The following is a 5,673-nucleotide window of genomic DNA, read 5'->3' on the forward strand; positions in this document are numbered from 1 at the left end:
GAGCGAGAGCACACATACTCACATATGTGTATGTATATATACATCTTATTGGTATGTGTGTTTATTTTGTAGCAACTTTGAGTGTATCGTTAGCTTCTAACGTAAAGTACACAAAGTATATGCTGATTATGAGAAATATTATGCTCTGAATTGTGGATTTCGAATTTTTCGATAATAAAATTGATTGGTATTTCAAACATAGCTCCTATATTTTTTATGATAGAAAGTTCATTTAAATTTTATTTTGTAGGGTTTTTACTGACTACAAGGTCATGTGAATAAAATTTTTTTCGAGTCATTAATTTTGAAAGGGGAGGGATTTAAGGGTTTAAATAAGGTGGAGCTCCCTTGGAAATAGAAGTTTTAATTATCAATATCTCACCAAATATTTATTGTATAGAAAATTAAATCACACCAAAATATTTGAAAATAAAGAAGGTATAATTTATTACTCTTGCATTTTTTTCTTATCTCCAGTTTTTTTGGAGTTATTTTGAAAAAAAGAGCATTTTAACGAAATTGTAGAAAATGACTTTTCACTTTTTCCTCCATTTTTTTCAAAATTTAGGGTTGTAAATTTAAAAAACTTCTAGGATCAATTAACAATACTTAAATAAAGAGAAATACTGAAGGGCATTGATTAATTTTGTCTAGTGTGGTAATAAGGAGTTGTTTTCACTGATTTTTTCGTACAAAAAAGTACGGACTGATCTTATTTTTAATCATATCTCGCTCAAATTTCATGATAAAAAATATTTTTTCTCATTATAAGAAAGTTTTTTAAAAACACTTTTAAACAGATTGCATAATATTTCCTCGGTAATTACATTATTCCCGCTATTTGGTATTGAATCTTTCAAATTTAGCGTATGACAAACAATAGATAACCATAAACAAGTTGTAGCTCGGTCCGAATTGGTCATAAAGAAAATATAAAATAAGATTTTTATTTAATTTTTTATAAGCTACAGTTTTGTAACCCACAATTTCCTAATAACATTAATACTTTTCAAGTTATTTGCCTATAATCGATTAAAATCGTTGATTTTTTCGTCAAAAAACTGTTACTTTCAATCGCAAATAACTCGAAAAATATTAATTTTACGCAAAAAATGGAAAGAACATTTTATTCTATTTTTCTATCGATTCCTGTGGTCAAAATATAATTAAAATTTTCCACCCCCGAGATGGGGTGGAAACCACCCCCAGGGTAAAAGCGCCCGTCGGCATGATATAGATTTTGATTCTTGGTATATACCCTACTTATTGTGAAAATTTCAAGAAAATCGATTCAGTTTGAAAAAATTGCAAGCCAAAATGCTTCATTTCCTGGGCTAATAGGAGACAAATTGAGGTAACCTTATAGCTTAAAAAAGTTGGCGAGATTAACCATAACCTAGGATATTATAAAATGCAGAGGCCATAATTTACACGAAAACTCTTCACAGACATGAACTTAAAAATGGGTGTTCCTCAGTGAAACTTATGTTTTACTTAAATTTTATAGAAAAGGCAAATCACCACTCGATGGAATAGAATCAATGAAACATCATCAATGCGATCATATGTCGAGGTTATTCGGTGAATTACTATATCTTGTTCTTAAATTTTATCTTATACCTGAAAATCATTTCACAGGCCAGAACACCAGGCCACCTCCCCTCTCCAAGTCTACGGACTACATCCATACAGGTAAGGAACTCCTCAATGAAACAGCATCAATTTGATCATGTTTTGAATTGAACCGGTAAATAACCGTTTCTTCTTGATTGAATCTTTCGTGGCTCATGACGATTAAAAATCAAGGTTCTTAGAGTAAGTCTAAGAACGTTGAGGGAAAACGACTTCCATTTGACGTGCCCATAAATTATCTTTTTTTAATTTGTAGACACAAATAATGTGTACGATATTGTACAAACAACAATAACAGTAAGAAATTTTTGACTAGATATAATGGTGAGGTGACAGTTATTAATTCTCACACTAACCATCCATATGATAGAGATATCATTATCACGTGTGTACTAAATACTATAGGCACATAACACTGTGGGGACAGATAACTTTAACTTCTTTTCCGATTACATCAATGTAGGAGCTGCTCCCTGTAATAATATGCAAATTGAAAACAATAGTTAGTTTTCTTCTAACACGCCAACCTTATCACTTAATCTTGTATGATTTTGTCCACTATCAGCTAAATTGAGTTTCGTTCAAAGGAGGCATCAAAATGGCGCCTGGTGGCTGAGTGCGTAGGAGACCATTGACCGGTGCATCCCTGTCTAATGTTGGCAAAAAAATATGAAAATGGAAAAACGAGCGTTTTCTTCATCTCGTCGGGGGGGAAAGATTTGATAGCTGAGTTTCTTTATTATTTTTTAATGAAAATCGCAACGTTCGTAGTGCAAAGGGTTTTTTAAATCTACATTTTACCTATTCCTTGATTTTCAAATTGGCTAATATGTAGACGTCAATATCCTAGGTTTAGATGAATAATTGAATATTGAAGTTACGTAGGTTTGTATGAATAGTTTTCATGGAAGAAAATGTTAACATTATCCCCATTACTAAAAAAAATTGATGATAAACCCACCGCGGAAAAACACTTCATCGACACAACCATTTCGTATTTATCCAAGAGATACTATGACACTTGTGACAGGGAAGGGGTAGGGTAAATTATGTGTTTTGCAGGTTGTATAAAAAAACACTTTTTTGAGTAATGAGACTCCCCTTGGTAAAGATGTAATTTTAGATTAACTGCATATTTATTTCCTATTTTTCTATGGGCAGTATAATAGGTAAAATTTCCATTTCATTCATTTATTGAAAATTTTCCTATGATATAGGGGGCAAATTGAGGAAATACTATAGCTTAAAAAGTTGGCGAAATGAACCAAAACCTTCGATATTATAATATGAAGAGGCCAAAAGTTATACTAAAACTATTCACAAACATGAACTTAAAAATGGGTGATCCCCAGTAAAATTTATGTTATACTTCAATTTTATACAAAAAGCATATCATCACTTTGATGGAATAAATTAAATGAAACATTATCAATTCGATCATACGTCGACGTTATTAGGTAAATTGTTGTATCCTGTTCTTACATTGTATCTTATACCTGAATATCATTTCACAGGCCAGAACACGAGGCCACCTCCCCTCTCCAAGTCTACGGACTACATCCATACAGGTAAGGAACTCCTCAATGAAACAGCATCAATTTGATCATGTTTTGAATTGAACCGGTAAATAACCGTTTCTTCTTGATTGAATCTTTCGTGGCTCATGACGATTAAAAATCAAGGTTCTTAGAGTAAGTCTAAGAACGTTGAGGGAAAACGACTTCCATTTGACGTGCCCATAAATTATCTTTTTTTAATTTGTAGACACAAATAATGTGTACGATATTGTACAAACAACAATAACAGTAAGAAATTTTTGACTAGATATAATGGTGAGGTGACAGTTATTAATTCTCACACTAACCATCCATATGATAGAGATATCATTATCACGTGTGTACTAAATACTATAGGCACATAACACTGTGGGGACAGATAACTTTAACTTCTTTTCCGATTACATCAATGTAGGAGCTGCTCCCTGTAATAATATGCAAATTGAAAACAATAGTTAGTTTTCTTCTAACACGCCAACCTTATCACTTAATCTTGTATGATTTTGTCCACTATCAGCTAAATTGAGTTTCGTTCAAAGGAGGCATCAAAATGGCGCCTGGTGGCTGAGTGCGTAGGAGACCATTGACCGGTGCATCCCTGTCTAATGTTGGCAAAAAAATATGAAAATGGAAAAACGAGCGTTTTCTTCATCTCGTCGGGGGGGAAAGATTTGATAGCTGAGTTTCTTTATTATTTTTTAATGAAAATCGCAACGTTCGTAGTGCAAAGGGTTTTTTAAATCTACATTTTACCTATTCCTTGATTTTCAAATTGGCTAATATGTAGACGTCAATATCCTAGGTTTAGATGAATAATTGAATATTGAAGTTACGTAGGTTTGTATGAATAGTTTTCATGGAAGAAAATGTTAACATTATCCCCATTACTAAAAAAAATTGATGATAAACCCACCGCGGAAAAACACTTCATCGACACAACCATTTCGTATTTATCCAAGAGATACTATGACACTTGTGACAGGGAAGGGGTAGGGTAAATTATGTGTTTTGCAGGTTGTATAAAAAAACACTTTTTTGAGTAATGAGACTCCCCTTGGTAAAGATGTAATTTTAGATTAACTGCATATTTATTTCCTATTTTTCTATGGGCAGTATAATAGGTAAAATTTCCATTTCATTCATTTATTGAAAATTTTCCTATGATATAGGGGGCAAATTGAGGAAATACTATAGCTTAAAAAGTTGGCGAAATGAACCAAAACCTTCGATATTATAATATGAAGAGGCCAAAAGTTATACTAAAACTATTCACAAACATGAACTTAAAAATGGGTGATCCCCAGTAAAATTTATGTTATACTTCAATTTTATACAAAAAGCATATCATCACTTTGATGGAATAAATTAAATGAAACATTATCAATTCGATCATACGTCGACGTTATTAGGTAAATTGTTGTATCCTGTTCTTACATTGTATCTTATACCTGAATATCATTTCACAGGCCAGAACACGAGGCCACTTCCCCTCTCCACGTCTACGGACTACATCCATACAGGTAAGGAACTCCTCAATGAAACAGGACCAATTTGGTCATGTGTTAAGGTAAACCGGTAGGTTACCGTATCTGCTCCTCGCAATTTAACTTATAACTGAATATCGTTACACAGGCTAGAACACCAGGCCACCTCACCTATCCTATGCCTATAGAATACATCCACCCAGGTAAGGAACTCTTTCAAAGAAACAGAATCAATTTGTTTATACGTTGAGGTGATTCGGTAAATTACTGTATCTTCTGCTTACATTTTATCTAATGCCTAAATTCATTGCAGAGGCCAGAACACCAGGCCACCTCCTCGCTCCAAGTCTACGGATTACATCTATACTGGTAATGAACTCTTTTAAATGAAATATTTTCTCTTAGGTCAAACGTTGAGGTGATTTTGTTAATTACCATATCTTTTGTTTTCGTTAATCTTATACCTGAAAATCATTTCACAGGCCATAACAACAAGCCTGAACACAAGGCCACCTCCCCCCTGCAAGCCTAAGGATTACATCCATACAGGTAGGGAACTATTTCAAAGATTCAGGTTGAATTTGGTCAAACGTTATTGTGACCGCTAAAGCACAGTATCTTCTGCTTGCATATTATCTTATACCCGAAAATCATTTCAGGGGCCAAAACACCAGGCAACCTCCTCTCTCCAAACCTTCGGTTACATCCATACAGGTAAGGACATATATTAATGAATCGGGATCAATTTGGTCATACGTTGAGGTGTTTCGGTAAATTACCTTACTTACAATCTGCCCTTTTTTATCGTATACCTAAATATCATTTTGTAGGCCAGAACACCAGAGGCCAGAACACCAGAACACCAGAACAATCCTCTCTCCAAACCTACGGATTACATCCATACAGGTAAGGGACTATTTGCTACATCCTATTATTTCATCATTGGACAAAAGCAGATAACAATTCGTTGTGGCGGATGTACGAGGGAGGCTCAAAGAGGT

At 33.7% G+C, this 5,673-nt stretch overlaps 1 long non-coding RNA gene across 1 annotated transcript; it reads left to right on the forward strand.

Moving 5' to 3' along the window:
* The first annotated feature begins 3,159 nt into the window (after positions 1 to 3,159).
* LOC124166070 lies at positions 3,160 to 5,363 on the forward strand. The gene is made up of 6 exons (XR_006866390.1): positions 3,160 to 3,200; positions 4,655 to 4,708; positions 4,821 to 4,875; positions 4,986 to 5,041; positions 5,155 to 5,221; positions 5,332 to 5,363. It is a non-coding gene; the product is annotated as an uncharacterized LOC124166070 (long non-coding RNA).
* The last annotated feature ends 310 nt before the right edge of the window (positions 5,364 to 5,673 follow it).

Source organism: Ischnura elegans, chromosome 9 (assembly GCF_921293095.1).
Source record: "Ischnura elegans chromosome 9, ioIscEleg1.1, whole genome shotgun sequence".
NCBI classification, from domain to species: domain Eukaryota; kingdom Metazoa; phylum Arthropoda; class Insecta; order Odonata; family Coenagrionidae; genus Ischnura; species Ischnura elegans.